This window comes from Cynocephalus volans, chromosome 15, assembly GCF_027409185.1.
Source record: "Cynocephalus volans isolate mCynVol1 chromosome 15, mCynVol1.pri, whole genome shotgun sequence".
NCBI lineage: Eukaryota > Metazoa > Chordata > Mammalia > Dermoptera > Cynocephalidae > Cynocephalus > Cynocephalus volans.
The window spans coordinates 50,029,817-50,050,528 of NC_084474.1; positions in this window are offsets into that span (position 1 = coordinate 50,029,817).

Here is a 20,712-nt window from a genome sequence, read left to right on the forward strand (position 1 = left end):
GTGAGGGTTGGGAGCAAAGCAGGGCTGGCCTCTCTAGGACCTGGATTTTGGGTAGTTTTGCCTCCACTCCTCAACATTTGTTTTGACTACCTTGAATTGCAGTGGATTAAGGATTCAAAGAAAGCTGCACGTTTAGCAATGGAGTCTGTCCCAGAGAGAGAAGTGGAGCCCACTGCACTTCACTGTTGTTCGTGGAAGGTAAGAAAGGCAGATTTCATTTGCTTGTCATTGTTTTCTTTTTACGCCATACCATGATTAAAAACAACTGACTGCTATAAGGAAGAGTCCTTATATCCTGAAATACGTTGTTATCTAAATGATAAAGTGACTTTTTCCTTTTTGGCTGAAGTAGAAATGTGTACCGTAACCTGGTGGTGGTGAAAATAATTTCCTCCAGGGATCTCACCTGGCTGGTCTATGAAAGGGATACTTTCTCATAGGTTGTATGGTGCAGTAAAGGAAGCATTTGGTCTGAGTCAGAAGATGCAGAAAACGAGTGTATGGTTTGGAGATTGTCTCTGTGCCCAAGGCCTTATTTGTTAATTAGGTGACCTGGTTAGAGAAAAGGCTTAAACCATGATCATTCTTTGATAATGGTTCTTCCTCCTTCATCTTCCTCCTTGTCTTGCCTTCTTTACATGTCCGCTTCTACTGTTCCTCTCCCCATCTTCTTTATCTAAAGTCACTGGTAAGTCCTCAGCCGATGAGGAGTGGTTATGAGGTGAGGTGGTGTCATGCACAGACCCTGACTAGTAGGCAAGAACCACTTGAGACCAAGATGTTAGATGCTTGAATCACATGTTTTATCGATCACACATATCACACGCAACACACGTTCACTTTTAATTACTCTGTGTCCTAGCCTATTTCTAACTTAAATGATCCCTTATGGGCACACTGCATACAACTCCTATTTTTTGTCCTATTAGGAGCAGGTCAGGGATCTTATGTCTTCGGTGGGAAGTCCTTTCCTGACTCACATTCACCAGAAGTGGATACATCTGATGAGGTTTAATTGATGATCCTTGAGAACATCATCCTTGATGATGTGGCTTGAGAGCATCATACACCTGGGTCCCTTCTCGGTGCGGCAGAGGCAGCGCTCAAGTTTCCTTACCCTTACAAGCTAAAGGTCCTGTGGGTTTCAACAAGATTGGCTTCCACTTCTGTGTGAAAGTAGCCTACACCAAGAAGTGTCAGTTCCAATCTGTTTCCATCCACTGGGCCAAGGGTCTGAGCAGCTGGCCAGCAACCTGCCACAACTGACAGATGCAGCAGACAGTCTGTCATGTAGTCCAGTTATAACCTGCATGGGTGTCTGGCAAGGTTGATAAGGTGATGTCACATGGATGACCATCTGGAGCTCCTCTGTCGAGATGGAAATATCTCAAAAGGGTGTGATTGGTTAAGACCCATCATGTGAGTGGGCTTTCTCACTTAGGCTCTTAGGTCTGTGATGTTAAGTCCCTTGACCAAAGTTCTTCCCTGTTCTCTAGCTAACTAAATCTACTCCTGCTATAAAATGAACACAAACTAGTTAAAGTATCACATAATTTGTACTCCCAACAGGTGTTATGGAGGGCAGTGTCATGCCTGAGCAAAAGGGGGAGGCAGAGAAGCAGCATCCAGTGCTCCTTTGGCCAAGCTCTGGTTTCTACTTACATTATGGACAGATCTTTCAGATGGTGTCCTGGCTGTGGTGAACAGATCCTAGACTTCTGTGTTCTTTTTGACTATCTTCTGCAAATCCTCTCATCAGATGGTCTTATAGGAGCCCTGCTAGCTTTCATAGCCTATAAAGTATGTAGTTATTTGAGAGGCAGGGATATCTCAGCTTCCTGCCTAAGGTCTCCTCCTTCACTTATACCGAGAAGAGTTTAAGAGAATGTAATCATTTTTTCAAATAATATTTCTGCTGGTTATTGTGTTTAGCCTCATGTTCCATTCCAAGGGGGATAAGAGTGACTATAGAACCTTACAAGCCACATTTCCCATATATTACTTCTGTAAATCATTCTGGGCCACAATTCAAAAAATAGAAAAGATGAAAAGAAAGAAGAAGAAGAAGAAAAAAAAGAATGTTAATGCATCTAATCCAGAGGGCCAGTGAAAGGAAGCACAACAAAAGCTTAGGTGGAAGAGCTGTGTCACGTGTTTTTACAGGACGAGATGAGGCCATCGTGCTTTTCTGTGGAGAGCAGCAGCTTTTCCTCAGTCCTCCTCTATTTGCCAGGAGTTATAATATTTTACAACTTTTTGTAGAATTTACTTTCCTCTTGTTTAAAAACATGGCTTAGTATTATGGGCTGCTATTTCCAGAAAGTACCTTTTTCGTGTTTGTGGGATGTTGTGGATGTGGATTTCCACAAGGACATGTTATTTTGGTTAGTAAATACTATTGATTAGACGTTAGAGGGGATTCGTGGCCACTTGCTATAGTTCTGTAATTCAATACAATAATAAGAAAATTTCACACAGGGAGAAAACTTTGAAAAACTAATAGCTGTGATTTATAAAATATATTACCACCTGAGGATGTTTTATTCTTAATTAAAATAATAAAGGGGCTGACTGGTTAGCCCAGTTGGTTAGAGCACAGTATTGATTACACCAAGGTCAGGGATTTGTACCTCCTTACTGGCCAGCCACCATAAGTTAATTAAATAAATATACGCCCACCTGAGTCCTCACTTCAGTTTGTTCCTGTGTTAGGGAAGGAACTGTGATGCTGTCTTACCAGTGGGTAATCTAAGAGACTTAACCAGAGCCATATACTTGGCATCTGTTTTTTTTATTTTGATTTTACCAAGTCAGGGGCAACAGGATTCTTATCAACAGTGAGAAATATGTAGTCTCAACTAGGTGCACAATTTCAAATGTGTTAGGTGCATAGTGACACCTTTATTAATTAGTATAATAAAAATGTGATTTAAAGTACATTTTCTTTCAGTAAACAGGTGTTTAAGTGCTAGTTCTCAAGTAATTTAATTGAAGGAAGTTATGTCTCCACCACTGACTAACTGATACATTTTCTAAAATTTTAGTTATTTTAATCAATGTGTCCTTTTTGTCCCACTGTAGTGAATATAAAACACAGCCTGACTTCCTGAGTCTTAGAAAATGTGTAATTCTTGGAGTTATCTAAAAAAATAAACACTTTTACGTAGTCCAGGAGTTTAAGCTGTCATAGACAAACCTAAGGATTTTGTCATATTCTGGAAACATGTAGTGCCATTTGAGGGTTGCAAGGAGCAAAATAAACAATATCATTTAATTATTTAATATTATTAAGTAGTAAATATCAATTTGCCACAGGATGTATTACAGCTATTGCCAGAAAAGTGTCTCCTTTGTGAAAAAACTTCATGTGTTTGATAACATAGCTTGTTTTCTTTGATGTGAAGCAAACCACACACCTGACACAAGCTGTTATGTGCCAAATAAGGTGCTAGTTGCACAGTGCATGGGAGTGAGTGTGATTCAGAGGTGTCTCTGCTGGGTCATTTGGCTCCTGGAGTCCCTTTGCCAAGGTCTCCCGTCTTCGTGTTTCCAAAGAAAAGAAGTCAGTCATTTAAAGTGCAGGGACTTGTGCGCTGAAAATGTATGGTCCCTGATACCATTTGACTGGATGCTAAAATTGAACAAATAAGATATTTCCCTCAGTAGATGCTGCAGAGTTTTGCTCGTTTTCAAAGTTTGTGATTCTCTAAATTGTAGGTCAGAGCTCAAGCTAATGAAAATCAGTGAAGAAAAGGATTTTACAGATTTATGTGTGAAACAAAAGTACATGAGCATTTTCTCAGGGAATCATAGGTAATGATCTTCCTCCTGTGAAGCCAGTTTGCTAAGTGCTTTCAGATCCACTGGGAAGACTCTGTCACTGGGTAGCTGCTCAAGCTCCTAAGAATGGATGTGAGGTCTCTGTCAGAGGTCTCGGAGGATGTCTCTTGTGAGATCTCTCCACGTGGGTGTCTGTCAGCTATCTTTACGCTGTCTCTGTCAGACATCTCTGTATGTTTTCTTTGTCAGAGTTTCTATGTAAAGTCTCTGTGAAGGTCTCTCAGTGTGGATCTCTATCAGAGGCCTCTGTGGGGGTCTCTATGTTGGGTCTCTCAGTTATCTGAGTTGTATCTCTGTCAGGTCTCAGTCAGAAGTCTCTGCAGAGGTCTCAATTGGGTCTCTGTCAGAGGTTTCTGCAGAGATCTCTCAGCTGGGTCTCTGTCAGAGGTATCTGTCAGTGGTGTCTGTTTGGGTCTCTGTCAGAAGCCTCTGTCCCTGGTCTCTGGGGGAGACTCTGAGCCTCATCTCGGTGGGGGGTTTCTGTCAGAGCTCTCTGGGAGGTCTGTCAAGTCTCTGGGTGTCTCTGTCAGAAGTCTCTGGTGGGTTTATGTCAGAGGTCTCTGTCAGAGGTCTCTGGGGAGGTGCCTTGGATTGAATTGTGTCCCCAAAGTCCATGTGTTAGAAAGTTAACCCTGATTGTGACAGTGTTAAGAGGGTCGGAAATCCTATTACAGAAATTGAAAGATAGGACCTTGAAGAAGTGATTAGACTGTGAGGACCATGCCTGAGTAAATGGATTCATCCATTGATGGTTTAATGGTGGTCATTTAATGATGGGGGCTGCGGGACAGTCCACGGCAGGGCTGCGTAGACTCCTGGTGCGGGTCCTGCAGCTGCATCAGGGGCGGAGGCACATGGGGGCTGCGTGGCCCTCTGTAGCAGGGCTGCATGGACCTCTGGTGAGGGTCCAGAGGCTGCGTTAGGTCCAGAGGCATGTGGGGTATATGGTGCAGCCGGCAGCAGTGTTGAGTGAACCTCTGGTGAAGGTGTTTCTCTTGCTGCTCCCAGAGCTCAGGGGTGATGAGGTCCCCTGAGAGGAGGGAGACTGACTCTTGGTCCTGGAAGGCCCCACTGTTGAGAGTGAGTTGTCTAAAGGCTTCCTGGTGTTTCTTGATGACACAGAGTAAATCCCTTCTACTTTCTTGTTCCTTCTTCAAAAGGTGACATGCCATGTGTTGGATGGAAGTTGGGATAAGAAGTTGGGCCCTCTGCTGGTTTGTAGGGCGAGGTGCTCCCCGGGCCATGATGTGTGGTGAGTAGCACGGTGGGATGGGGAGACAGGATGAGGTGTGGGTCTGGCTCTGGATCTGAGCCAGAGGTGAGGGCTCAGACAGTGGCAAGGCTAGAATCAGAGGTTGGAGTTAGGCCACATGGGGGGACCAGAGCTGGGGGTGAAAAAATTGTGGAGATATATGAGTCTGAATTTGGACCAGAAAGTAATTGGAGTCTTCATGGAATAAAACAGAGGGAAGCTCTAGTGGGGGACCAGAGACCCTGATTGAAGCCACCAGAGACTCATGGTATAGAAAGAAGAGGCCCTAGAAGAGCTGGCTGCATTTCTGCTGTAAATGGGCCACAAAGACCTTGGGGTAAGAGAGGGAGAGCTGCTGGGGACCGGGAGAGCTTTGACAGACAAGCTCTGGTTTGTCTTTCATGCTCCAGAAAGGTTGTGGGATTCCGTTGTTCCACTCATCACCCGGTGATTGTAGCATATTCCACAGTAAATGCAGGGGATGGTCTGATTCCTTATTTTCTTCTTCATTCCAAAAGCTCAGTTCTACTGTCCTGGCAATTAGTATGACCAGCAGCTTCTGGACATTGCAGTTGACGAAAGTGGGGCCACCAGCCTCCTTCTGCCAATGTGTGAGGTCTACCCAGAACGAGGCCTCTAGTAGGTGGAGAGAAAGACATTCTTGTTGGGATTGACTTTGTGACAAGTTGGATAAGGACAACATCTTGGCAGCCACTTGCCACCAGGAGAGGGCTGAGATTGGACAGCTCGGGCAACCAATGCTCAGGATAGCTGGGAAAGGAGTTGTCAACCAGCCGCTATTGTGTGGACACAAGCTCTGTGGGATGGAGCCCAGCAGGAATACTACCAAGTGACACTGAGAAATAGCCAGGCTGGAGACTTGTGGAGGCAGATGGGAGGCCACAGAGTCCAGGGGTTGTGATGGGGAAGAACGGGTGCGAATGGCTGGAGGGAGAGGAGGTCTAATGGGAGCAAAGGCTCTTGTGGTTGAGAGGTACCCAGGGTTTAATGGGAGCCAAAAGAAACCATGGAGGTTGTTGGGCCTAATGAAAGGGTGGAGGCCACAGACAGAGGACACTCACCCAGAGGAGCTGGGGCAGCCTGTTGGCACATGGTGATAGGACCAGCATATTCCACATGCTCCCCCCATGGCTGGTGGATTCTGGCAGGTGCTGCTTTGCACACCTCACCAAGAGGGTCAGGAATCTCCACCAGGTGGCTGCAGGAGACAGGAGACACATGCTATAGCCAGGAGTGGATGGGCCAGGAGCGGTGCCTGCGCCCACGGCCCCTCCACTGCCCATGCGCTGACTTCACACAGCTCCTGCGACCTCTGCCCCAGGACTTTAGTCACATCCAGTCCCCTTCCTTGGTCCCCCCTCCCAGGTCCACCCCAGTCCCTGGGGTCACATAATAGGCCCTCGTAGGAAGGAGGATGTGGGGGAGAAGGGGAAAGTTCCTCACCTTTGCTGATGTGAGATCAGGCCCTGAGCCTCCTTCAGTTCCCCCAGGCATTCTCTACAGGCTGAAATCAGGAGACTTAGTTATGGTGGAGGGAGGGCCTGGGGATCTTACAGGAGGCTTAGTGGAATGTCCTTTAGGGGAGACCATGGGAAATTAGACCATAAAGCCCTAGCATCAGTGTCCAAGGCCATGAGATCCCCGACAGTGACAGCAAGGCACATGGATGGTTAGCGCTTCGTCATTTACAAAGTGCTTCCACGTCCAGCACCCCATGGTCCTTACAACTGCCCTCTGGGGGAGGAAGGGCGGTGTCACCTCAAAGAGGACTCAGCTTTAGCAATGTTGAACTGCATGTCCACATTTGGACCAGAAGTCCCAGCTTAACATCCAGGCAGTGTTGGTCCACTCTTCCCCCAGCCAGCCCTGCTGGGCAACACCCCTTCCTTGGGCTGCTGTGGCTTCATTCCCAGCACAGAAACTGAGAAGGACCGCAGATTCTGGTCTCCTTCCCAGGACCCTCCCTTTCAGGCCTCTGTAAGGACATCCTCATAGACATGGCCCTCATTGCTCAGGGATGTGCAAGTTCAGGTTACCTCTGGGGCTCTGGCAGAAGGGCAGAACCTTCCCTAGCCGAGCATCACTCTTCCTGCTCCTCCTTGTCTCCACCTGATGCTGAGAGACAAGAGAGAATGAGGGCTGGGACTCGAGTCTCACTCTCCTCCCCCTAGACAAGCTGCAGACGCACAGCGTTCACAAACAACACGACTTTCTACAGTTAGCTGATGGAGCCCTGTGCTCTTTTCTTGCCTTTTACTCATTTTTAAAGTGGATAAAATTGATTCCTGATTTCCTTCTGTGAAAAACAGAAAGAGGGATTTTCTACCTGAGATCCACTGCGGAGGTCCTCAGTTTCTCTGGAAACCCACAGGCTAGGCTTGCATCTGAGTTGTCAGGTAGGATTCAGCCTTCCAAGGTCAGAATCACCTCCAGCCTCTGAGGGGAGCTCTCAGGGGCCCAGAAAGGCCCTCATAAGAGCCCAACACACAGAAAAGAATTGGCCCGAGGCACCTGCCACCAGAAGGGACTGATGAGCTCAGGGCCTATCCTCCCACGGAGATCTCAGCTCTTAGCAATCCCCTTCTAGGCCACAGAGTTGAGTCTCGATGTCTGCCCTTGCCTTGGTCCCTCCTGCTGAGCAGCACAGCTGTTCTGAGAGCTTTGGACAGAAATCCTAGTGTCCACTCTCACCCCTGGCCTGTCCGGTCTGTCCCTAGAAGGATGCTGTTCTAATCTTTTCCGAGATTTCCCATCTCAGGCATCTCTCTAGTTGATCTGGAAGAGTGGAGATAATAATAGGAAGTGTCTGTTGGGTCTGGACAGAGGTTTGCTTACCTTCCTCATTTTCCTCGGTTTCCTCGGTTCAGGTAAGGATGCATCCTTCCAGATAAAGCGGGGTAAGAGGAGAAAGTGCCCCAGCCCACCCAGGATGGCAAGGGTGATGTCCACCTCCCAGGAAGTGGAGCTGGGGCTCAGCCATGTGGCTCTGATGCTTTTCAAACATAAGAGGAGATTCTCCATCGTCTGAATCGCAATGCTGCTCTCAGACAACTGAGCTCTGGGAGTTGCCTTTGGTGCTAGAGCCCAGGCCTGCATCACAGAGCTGTGGCCTCATCACAAAGGGCTCCTGGAGGGGGAGGGGCAAGAAGAGGAAGAGGCTGAACCACAGCCCCTCCCCACCACGGGCCCAGCAGGTCCCTACATTCTAGGCCTTCTTGATCCCTCCTTCCCACTCCAGCTGCCCAACCTGTCACAGATAAAGCTTAGTCAACTTTCTGTTCTTTCCCCCTGGAACCCAGATATTACCTGCTTCCTCAGAGATCCCTGCTTGTGGTCCATCCATTTCATAGTTTTTGAAAATGTGGAGTTGTCCCTGTAATTTTTGTTATTTCCCAGGGATGATTATTATTTCTCCCAGGAGACAGGATCTCCTCTGTTTGTAACAACATTATTTTATATAGTATGTTCTTGCCTTGCGTCAACTCAGATATAGGAGTTAAATTTTTTCTATACTTTATCTCTTTTGAATGAAATTTTTATAATCTTTTTGTTTCAATTAATCTTTACTATCTTTAGCTAGAGGGACTTAAAAATACTTTAAAATTACACAAAGTTCAGAAAGCTACATAAATATAAAAAATTGAAATATTGAAAGCTTCAAATGACATTTTTATACGTTTCTAGTATTTTTGCTTCTAAGATAAGTGAAAGTTAAAGTGCACAAGAAATTTTGGAACATTTTGTACACACACACACACACACCTTTGAGAAATCAATCCAGTACTCTCAAATGTGAGAACCAAGCATTGCTTTTAGTTCCAAGGACTTCTTTTACTATTTCTTGTAAGGTAGGACTGCCAGCAGCACCTATTTTATTATTTGTGTATTTGGGAATTTACTTTTCCTTCATTTTAAATGGTAGATGTTCTGGACGTGGAATCCTTGGTTGACTTTTTTTTCTTTAAGCTTTGGATATGCTGTCTCACTGCCTTACCCCCACTGTTTCTGATCAGAAGTCAGTGGTTAATGTTATTGTGGTCCTTTGTACAAGAAGAGAATTTTTCTCTTGCTGCTTTCAAGATTCTCTGTCTTTTCACAGTTTGATTGTGATGTTTCTGGGAGTGGGTATATTTGTTTTCATTTTACTAAGGGTAAACATTGACTTTATAGATTACTGTTTTAAGTCAAATGTGGTAAGCTTTCAGCTATTATTTCTCCAGGTATTTTCTCCTTTTTCTTTCTGAGACTCTTTTTCCACCTACATTGGTGTGCTTGATGATGCCTCATGGGTCAGTTTTCTTCAATTTCTTTTGTCTTTGTTTTTCAGATCGTGTATTTGCTATTAATGCACCTTCAAGTTTATTGAGTCTTTCTTCTGCCATCTGAAGTTTGCTGTTACATCCCTCAGTCAGTTTTTTATTTGTCATTGTCCTTTTCTATGGCAAAGTTCTACTTTTTTAATAAATAACTTCTAGCTCTTTATTGGGTTTCTGTGTTTGTTGAGCCATTGTTAATTCCATTTTCCTTGAGTTCTTTGTGTGGTTTCCTTTAGTTTCTTTAAGTACTTACATTCGCTGCTTTGAAGTCTTTATTTGCCAAGTACAACACCTGGGTGCACTTAAAGACAGTTTCTATTAATACTTTTTTGTTTTGGGGTTTTTTCCCCACACAAGTATGGGTCACATTTCCTTGTTTCTTTTCATGTTCTGTAAATTTTCATTAAACACTGGGTATTTTAAATGATATATTGTAGCAACTTTGCGTAGTAAGTTTTTCCTCGTGAGACTTGTTACTGGCTTGTTTGTTTGGTTAGTAACTTGCTTGTACTAAATCTGTGAATTATGTTAGCAATGTATAGCCACAGATGTCTCTGCTTAAATTTTTGCCTTGTTTGTATTTTGATGCGTGGTTTCCCAGGAGTGACTCCTTTAGCGGCATGCATGGTATTCGATCAACAGTTGTTTGGATTTGCACACAGACACCTTGAGTCAGTGAATCTTCCACTGTTTGCTGATGATCTGTTTGTGGACAAGGAGTCCATTCAGAATCCTGGTGTCACTGGTGTTTACCTTCTACGTTTGTTTACTAAATCTACTTTTCATTGCAATACAGACATAAGTCACCCTATAACCAAGAAAACAGGATAGTGACTTCTATAAAAAATCTGCTTTCAGAAAGCTCTTTAGTATACAAAATGCTTAACACACCATGTAGGGGAGCTCTAAAAAAGATGGTTTTAATTTTGAAAATGAATCTGTAGTATTGACATTTAAAATTTATTTTCAACTTCTATGTGTCACACTCCTGGAAAGACTTTTGCATAGTTTTATTTTTTTCTCTCTCATCTAAAACTTTTAGTAACCCTTAAGGGTAAATGTTAACCCATTTGCCAGTTACAAAATTTAGTGGAGCCAGAATTCAAACTGTGATGTGTCCAATACCCAGGCTTTTTCATCTTGCTGTACTATATTATTTCTCCTTAGTAAAGTTTCTGTGTCACTTTTAGGATGACATTAAGTTTCTTTGGACTTCAGCTTCTTTCCAACACATGGCAAAATCCACCCTAATTGACATCGCAATATCCTTACTTGAAAACACTTTTAGCAAGTTCTTTTTGAAAGGTATTTGATTAGCAATAAAGCATGTGTGTCCTAGGTTAGCATAGAGTAACTTGGTACTGTAATGTTCTTGCACTGATTTTCAAATTTTATTAATCCTCAAATACTGTGTTCGAATAAAATCTTCTAGGCAAGTCCAAAATATAAAAAAGAATTGCTGTTGGAAGAAAGCAAGAATGAGCAGTTTGATAACTGTACCATCAATTGTAGCTATGTTTATTGAGCACTTACCCGTCACTTTTCTGCCTTATATACATTATCTCATTTAATGCTTGAAACCACTGTTATTGCTCCTGATTTAAGAATCAGCAGATCAGTTAGGAATGTTACTGTGAGTAACCGAGAAGCCTACCACTATCTCTTAAATACACAGTGGCTTACTTTTCTCAGGTAGCCAGAAGTGCAGAGGTACCCAGGCCAAGGCTGACACGGTTGCTCAGTTCTATCACGCTTTTCCTCTCCATTGTCCACCACCCTTAAGATGAGGCTCTTCTCCTCATGGACATTGGGTATGCAACTAGCAGTGTTTGCTAAGACAGTGGAACTGAATGATCTGAAAATCATTAGGTTCTAGGAGTCCCATAAAAACCTTGCTTCAGATTCATCGTTACCAAGTCAATTTCCTCAGGCCCCGGGCTCTGCAGGATTCTTTCATCAATGTCTCCTTGGTCTTGTAACTCCATTGAACTCATCACAGGTGGGCTGCTATGCTTTCTTCTTCCTTTTCGACTTTTGTTCTGGTTTGCAGTTCACTTCCATAATCCCAGGGGTAAGCACACTTTCATGATGTTTGCATTCTTCTTCAGAAACCACAGTATTTTAGAAAATTTTACATACAATATCTCATTTAATTAAATTTGAGCTTGGAGATTTTTTTTTTTTTTTTACCATTTAAACAATAACAGTAATAATAGCAAATAATTATATAGTACTTTCTATAAGCCAGGTGCTGTTCCAAGAGCACTGAGTATATTAATAATAAATTATAATCCTCCTATAGCCCATTTTACAGAGAAGAACAAAAGTACAGAGTAATTAAGTGACTTGCTGAAGGTCACATGCTAGTAAGGAGCAGGACAGGATTAAAATCTAGGCAATCTGGCTCCAGAGTTTTACCCACTGTACTGTTGCCTCTAATAATTTTAAAAATAAAGATTTTATAGCTTATGATAACACATCATGTTGAAAATTAGGTTATTTTAAATGTAGTTGAAAAATAACTAAAAAACTAAAAACAGAACTACCATATGATCCAGCAATCCCCCTACTGGGTATTTACCCAAAGGAAAGGAAATCAGTATACCAAAAAGATACCTGCACCCCCATGTTTATTGCAGCACTATTCACAATAGCCAAGATATGGAATCAACCTACCTATTCATCTACAGATGAATGGATAAAGAAAATGTGGCATATATACACAATGGAATACTACTCAGCCATAAAAAAGAATGAAATTACATCATTAATGGCAATGATGAGCTATGTTGGAAGGCATAATGGAACACGTTATGTTAAGTGAAGTAAGCCAGGCACAGAAAGATAAATACTGCATGTTCTCACTTACATATGGGAGCTAAAAAAAATGAGCTCATAGAAGGAGAGAGTAGAAATGAGGTTACCAGAGGGTGGGAAGGGTAGGAAGGAGGGGGAAAAGGAAGACGTTGGTTAATGGATACAGAATTACAGCTAGATAGAAAAAGTTGTATTCTACACTAGTGCTAAGTGATATAATCAGCAATATTGTGTATTTTCAAATGGCTATAAGAGAGTTCAAATGTTCTTAACACAAAGAAATGATAAATGTTTATGGTGGTGGATATGCTAACTAGCCTGATTTGATCATCATACAGTGTGTGCATATATCAAAATATTACTCAGTACCTCATAAATATACACCATTATTACATGTCAATTAAAAATGAAGTCAAAAAAAGAAAAATAAATGCTAATTTTTAACATTTACTAACTGCCTAAATATGTTTATTTAAAATTGCATCAATACTATGACCTCCAATTCAAGTATGATGCTAAGGCAAATTGTTTTACACTTGTGTTTGTAAAAAACAAATATGATACAACAATTAACATACTTGACATAGGAGCTGAGTTAATTTGAGATTCTTTTAGAAAATAAGCTAAAACATTTAAGGTAAAACTTTCTCTACTCAAAATTCTAATAATGGCAACTTAGTGTTTCTTAGGTCTCAGATGCTGTGCTGTGGAAGATTGAATTAAATGTCACAAATTCTTTGCTACTTCTATTATTGAGAGTGGAATCATTTCTTTCCCTGTTGACTCTGGGTTGGCCTTAGTGATTTGTGTGTCAAATAGAATGTGGTAGAAGTACATTGTTGGGGGGGAGGGGGGGAGGGAGAAGGGAGGGAGGTTTTGGTGATGGGGAGCAATAATCAGCCACAATGTATATCGACAAAATAAAATTTAAAAAAATAAATAAATAAATAAATAAAATAAATTAAAAAAAAAAAAAAAAAAGAATGTGGTAGAAGTAACACTCCAGGATTTCTGAGACTTGATCATAAGAAGCCTGGCAGCTTCAGCAGAGGTGTATTGGAACACTCTTTCTTGGATCCCAGCTTCCATGCTGTAAGAAAGCCCCATGGAAAGACCACTATGGAGAGGATCTGAGGCTTCTGACTGGTGGCCCTAGCTGAGCTCCCAGCTGACAGCCAGCACTGACCCACCAGCCATGTAGGTGAGTTCTTTTGGGAGTATATCCTCCAATCCCAGCAGATGCCAAGAGGAGCAAGATGGGCTGATTCTACTGTGCTCTTTCACATTATTGATTTGTGACCAAACTGGATGACTATGATTGCTTTAAGCATAAAGTCTGGGGATAGCCTATGACCAGAACATGTGCTAATAAAGGCTTTACAAATGTCATCTTAATTTATTCCTCACAATAATCTTATAAGGTAGCTATTATTATCCTTATGTTAAGATGACAGAGCTTAGGCACAATGAGTTTGCATAATAATCAAGGTCTGTCAACTCCAATTTAAAGATGGGTAATTCTCCTAATTGACAAATATGACTTGACTTTATGATCCATCTTATTCACATGACAACTTTCGAGTTAAAGAGGAAATCAAAACTAAAACAAGAACACCTGGAAAATAACAGTAATGACACTAACACATCTAAATGATCAGCTTAAGCAGTACTCAGAATTAAGTTCACGTCTTAAATCTCATATTAATAATTTAGAAGAAATAAAAATAAATAAGTGCTAACTCAAGGAGTTAGGAAAAAAAATTAAGGAAAGCAAAAAGTAGGAAATGTACTAAAGTGGAAACCCACCAATTAGAAAGAAAAAAAAATTACACAATAGAGACATCCAAGGCACAGCACACTGGGGGAAGCAAAACACACATGCAATAAAAAAGTAGGTCAACTGTTAGCTATCTTAATCAAGAAAATAAGGGTGCATGCATAATATGTAATAAGGGGGAAAAGACGTATGCATAGCAGAGGATGAGATAACTTTGCTCAACTCCAGGAAAATAAATTTAAAAACTTGGATGAAATGGATGGTTCCTGATCCAAGATAAGATGTAAAAACTACATGGACCAATTACCAACAAAATTGTCCAAGTGCAGGAGGTTTCAAGATGGCGGTGGCTGCGGCGGTTGGCGTGGAGTAGCTGAGGTGGAAAAGGCGGCTACTGGGCCTCAGGCAGCCAGGAAACTTGTGGACCTTCCTCTCGCCATCTCTTAAGGGAGGACCGCTGCTGGTGGCCGGTCGTGGGGGCTGACTGCCACTTTGCCCTTGGCAGGAGAGGCTGCCTCATTTACAGGCAACAGCTTTGAAGTATGGAGCAGGAAAAGAACTGTTTCATAGCTGCAAAAGTGAGTCTCTAAACAGGGAACACGGCGCCAGGGCTGCTGTGGATGCAGACAGGATCCCGGAGGCCAGGGCCGCACTGAAGGCGGCCAGCTGCCGTATTCATGATTCGGTTTCAGGCCGGCATAAAAGAAGATTGCTGGGAGCGCCCGAGCCGCGCCGTGGGACTGAGCAAGCAGCCCGAGGTGGCGGGAACCGAGAACGGGGAAGGCGACAAACCAGAGGCAGAGAGTGAGCGCCCGACCTGGCACAGCCCTGTGAGTGACCCCTGGCCCGGCCCTGCTCGGGGGGGGGGGGGGGAGCTGACGCCCACTCGGCTTCCGCCTGCATCACTGGGCCACTCACCGCCCCAGGACTGACTCCATTTTCGCAGGTGGTGGCAGCTCCGGCCCGGCTTGGCTCCTCACTGAGCCTTCCCACTTGCTTGCCCCGGTGCAGGGCTTCCCGGGGCCTGTGGGCTGGCCTCCCCTCCCACTCCCTCCGCAGTTCTCTGGCGGGGCTGGTGGCGTGGGGCGTCCCCGGCCAGTGTCAGGAAGGCAAGGAAGTATGGGCGGGGCTGACTGTCACTCCACCACACCTGGGAGGGGCCCCCAGTAAACTTCCTGTTACTGGGAGGCAGATACCATCTCTGCGGCCACCAGTTCAGAAAAACGCCTAACCAATTTCTGGTTGGGAATAGTGTGGTAGGAGAGTTCCCAAGTCCTCTTAAACCTGCCGGAGAGCTGTCAGCAGGTGGGCACTGGACTCGACCGTGCCGGGGGGATACAAAGGTGAACCGTGTACTGCGGGCTTCTCCCCCAAGGAGCTCACGCTCTGGTGTGGGAGATGACAAGTACACAAATAACTGCAATTCCAGGAGGAAGGTGATAAGTCCCGAGAAAGATGTACACAGTGCTACAAAGGCACCCAGAGTGACTGGTCGTCTGTGCCTAGCAGAAACCTGGTAGACTTCCTGGGCGAGGTGGTGCCGAGCAGGGTCTTGAAGGCCCAGCTGATAGACGAGGGTTGCAGAAGACACGTCCCAGCCCAGCCCAGTGCGCACAGAGCGGGGAGACGTGTGGCCAGGGAGGCGGAGACTTGACAGAAACCATGCACCCTGTGGGGTCGCCACTGCATGATCCAACAGCCTGGGCCAGAGCACACGGAACAGGGAGAAGTCCTGCACAGGAAGTGAAAGCTCAACAGAGATCACACACCCTGTGGTACGTGATCCACCAGCCCAGCAGAGTCCAAGCTGACCAGAAAGGTGGCTCCCCGGAGAGGCCCAAGACCCGAGGAAAACATAAACACAAGGCACTAAAGGCCAACTGAGCAGTCACGGAGGTAGCCATACCAAATTGGCAACCACAGCAACATCTTAGTTAGTCAATAGTCTCAAACCAGTGGACTGTGAAACCCCCTGCCACAATGAATAAACATCAAAAAAAAAGATACCAGAAATACAAAAAATCAAGAAAGTACACCACCAAAAGTTAATAAATCTCAAACTCTAGATCCTATAGAACAAGAAGCCCTTGAAATGACTGACAAGGCATTTCGAGTGATAATTCTAAGGAAACTGAATGAGATACAAGAAAACTCAGCTAGACATCATGATGAAATGAGAAAAAGTATACAGGACCCGAAAGAGGAAATGTACAAGGAAATTGATGTCCTGAAAAAAAAACATAGCAGAACTTGCTGAACTGAAGAAGTTATTCAGCGAAATAAAAAACACAACGGAGAGTTTAACCAGCAGGCTTGTCAAAGTTGAAGAGAGAACCTCTGAACTTGAAGATGGGCTGTTTGAAATAACACAAGCAGACAAAAAGAAAGAAAAAAGAATCAAAGACATTGAAGAAAATCTGAGCGAGATATCAGACAACTTTAAGCGCTCAAATATCTGAGTCATGGGTATTCCAGAAGGGAAGGAAAATGGAGATTCCATTGAAAACATATTCATCAAAATAGTGGCAGAAAACTTCCCAGGTATAGGAAAAATCACAGATCTTCAGATCCAGGAAGCTCAACGATCTCCAAACATATTCAACCCAAAAAAGCCTTCTCCAAGACATGTTATAGTCGAATTGGCAAAACTCAGAGACAAAGAGAGAATCTTAAAAGCTGCAAGAGAGAAGCGTCAAATCACCTATAAGGGAGCCCCAATTAGGCTAACATCAGACTTTTCATCACAAACCCTAAAAGCTAGAAAGGAATGGGATGATATATTCAAAATACTAAAAGACAAAGATTGCCAGCCAAGAATACTCTACCCTGCAAGGCTATCCTTCTGAAATGAAGGGCAAATAGTATATTTCTCAGACAAACAAAAACTGCGGGAGTTCACTACCACACGACCACCCTTACAAGAAATTCTCAAGGGAGTACTGGGTTTGGTTCCTGAAAAATAACTACGTCTGCCATAAAAACCCAAGAAAAATCTAAACCCACTAGTATAATTAAAATGGCATTCATGAAGAGAAAACAAGCAAACAAAAACGCTATCTACAACCTAAGGAACCAACAAACACAGAAACCAAACAGTAAACAGAAAGCAAGGAACAAAAGACACCTAAGACAACCAAACAACCAATAAAATGCTAGGAATAAATCAACACCTTTTAATAACAACTCTTAATGTAAAAGGCTTAAATTCCCCAATCAAAAGACACAGACTGGCTGTCTGGATCAAAAAGGAGGACCCAACTATATGCTGCCTAGAAGAGACCCACCTCACCCATAAAGATTCACATAGACTAAGAGTGAAAGGATGGAAAAAGATTTACCATGCAAACAGAAAAGAAAAACGAGCTGGAGTATCTATTCTCATATCTGACAAAATAGACTTTAAACTAAAAACCATAAAAAGAGACAATGAGGGACACTACTTAATGATAAAAGGACTGGTCCATCAAGAAGACATAACAATCATAAATATGTACGCACCCAATGTTGGAGCAGCCAGATTTATAAAACAAACTCTATTAGACCTAAAGAAGGAAATAGACACTAATAACATAATAGCAGGGGACCTGAACACCCCACTGTCAATATTAGACAGATCATCTAGGCTAAGAATCAGCAGAGAAACACAAGATCTAAACAAGACTCTAGACCAATTGGAATTGGCAGATATCTACAGAACATTCCATCCAGCAACCTCAGAGTATTCATTCTTCTCATCTGCACAGGGATCATTCTCCAGGATAGATCACATATTAGGTCACAAATCAAGTCTCAATAAATTCAAAAAAATTGGAATTATCCCATGTATCTTCTCAGACCACAATGGATTAAAACTAGAAATTAATAACAAACGAAACCCTGGAAACTATACAAACACATGGAAATTAAACAGCATTCTACTTAATGACATATGGGTCCAAGAAGAAATCAAGCAGGATATCAAAAAATGTATTGAAACTAATGAAAATAATGATACATCATACCAAAACCTGTGGGATACTGCAAAAGCAGTATTAAGGGGGAAATTTATTGCATTAAATGCTCACCTCAGAAGAATGGAAAGATGGCAAGTGAACAACCTAACACTTCACCTTAAAGAACTAGAAAAACAAGAACAATCCAAACCTAAAGTTAGCAGACGGAAAGAAATCATTAAGATCAGAGCAGAACTGAATGAAATTGAAACCCAAAAAACAATTCAAAAGATCAATGAATCAAAAAGTTGGTTTTTTGAAAAGATAAATAAAATTGACAAACCATTAGCATGGCTAACAAAAAAAAGAAGAGAGAAGACTCAAATAACAAAAATAAGAAATGAAAAAGGCGATATTACAACTGATTCATCTGAAATACAAGGAATCATTCGAGACTACTATAAACAACTATACGCCAACAAATTTGAAAATCTGGAGGAAATGGATAAATTTCTGGACACACACAAGCTCCCAAAACTGAACCATGAAGACGTAGAAAATTTGAACAGACCAATAACAATAAAGGAGATTGAAGCTGTTATCAGAAGGCTCCCAACAAAGAAAAGCCCAGGACCAGATGGATTCACAGCAGAATTTTACCAAACATTCAAAGAGGAATTGACACCGATTCTTTACAAACTAGTCCAAACGATTGAAACAGACGCAAATCTCCCAAACTCATTCTATGAAGCAAACATCATCCTGATACCAAAACCAGGTAAAGATATAAACAAGAAAGAAAACTACAGGCCGATATCCTTGATGAATATAGATGCAAAAATCCTCACTGAAATACTAGCAAACAGAATACAGCAACACATACATAAAATTATTCACCACGATCAAGTGGGATTCATCCCAGTGATGCAAGGTTGGTTCAACATACACAAATCAATAAATGTGATACACCATATTAATAAAGTCAAACACAAGGACCATATGATCATCTCTATAGATGCTGAAAAAGCATTTGATAAAGTTAAGCACTCATTCATGACAAAGACCCACTATAAGTTAGGTATAGAGGGAAGGTATCTCAACATAATTAAAGCCATATATGCCAAACCCACTGCCAATATCATCCTGAATGGGGAAAAGCTGAAAGCTTTTCCTTTAAGAACAGGCACTAGACAAGGATGCCCACTCTCACCACTCCTATTCAACATAGTGTTGGAAGTACTAGCCAGAGCAATCAGAGAAGAGAAGGAAATAAAGGGCATCCAGATTGGAAAAGATGAAGTCAAACTGTCCCTGTTTGCAGATGACATGATCCTATATATCGAACAGTCTAAAACCTCTACAAAAAAACTGTTGGAATTGATAAATGATTTCAGCACAGTAGCAGGATACAAAATCAACACACAAAAATCAGTAGCATTTCTTTTCTCCAATAGTGAACATGCAGAACAAGAAATCAAGAAAGCCTGCCCATTTACAATAGCCACCAAAAAAATAAAATACTTAGGAATTGAGTTAACCAAGGAGGTGAAAAATCTCTATAATGAGAACTACAAACCACTGCTGAGAGAAATTAGAGAAGATACGAGAAGATGGAAAGATATCCCATGCTCTTGGATTGCAAGAATCAACATAGTGAAAATGTCCATACTACCCAAAGTGATATACAAATTCAATGCAATCCCCATCAAAATTCCAAAGACATTTTTCTCAGAAATGGAAAAAACTATCCAGACATTTATATGGAACAATAAAAGACCACGCATAGCCAAAGCAATGCTGAGCAAAAAAAATAAAGCTGGAGGCATAACACTACCTGACTTTAAGCTATACTACAAAGCTATAATAACCAAAACAGTATGGTACTGGCATAAAAACAGACACACTGATCAATGGAATAGAATAGAGAATCCAGAAATCAACCCACACACTTACTTCCATCTGATCTTTGACAAAGGCACCAAGCCTATTCAGTGGCGAAGGGACTGCCTCTTCAGCAAATGGTGCTGGGATAACTGGATATCCACATGAGGGGGAACGAAACTAGATCCATACCTCTCACCGTATACTAAAATCCACTCAAAATTGATTAAGGATGAAACAATAAAACTTCTTAAAGAAAACATAGGAGAAACACTTCAGGAAATAGGACTGGACACAGACTTCATGAATACGACCCCAAAAGCACGGGCAACCAAAGGAAAAATAAACAAATGGTATTATATCAAACTAAAAAGCTTCTGCACAGCAAAAGAAACAATTAACAGAGTTAAAAGACAACCAACAGAGTGGGAGAAAATATTTGCAAAATATACATCTGACAAAGGATTAATATCCAGAATATATAAGGAACTCAAACAACTTTACAAGAAAAAAACAAGCAACCCAATTAAAAAATGGGCAAAAGAGCTAAGTAGGCATTTCTCTAAGGAAGATATACAAATGGCCAACAGACATATGAAAAAATGCTCAGCATCCGGGAAATGCAAATCAAAACCACACTGAGATACCATCTAACCCCAGTTAGGATGGCTAAAATCCAAAAGACTCTGAACGATAAATGCTGTCGAGGTTGCGGAGAAAAAGGAACTGTCATACACTGTTGGTGGGACTGCAAAATGGTGCAGCCTCTACGGAAAATGGTATGGAGGTTCCTCAAACAATTGCAGATAGATCTGCCATATGACCCAGCTATCCCACTGCTGGGAATATAACCAGAGGAATGGAAATCATCAAGTC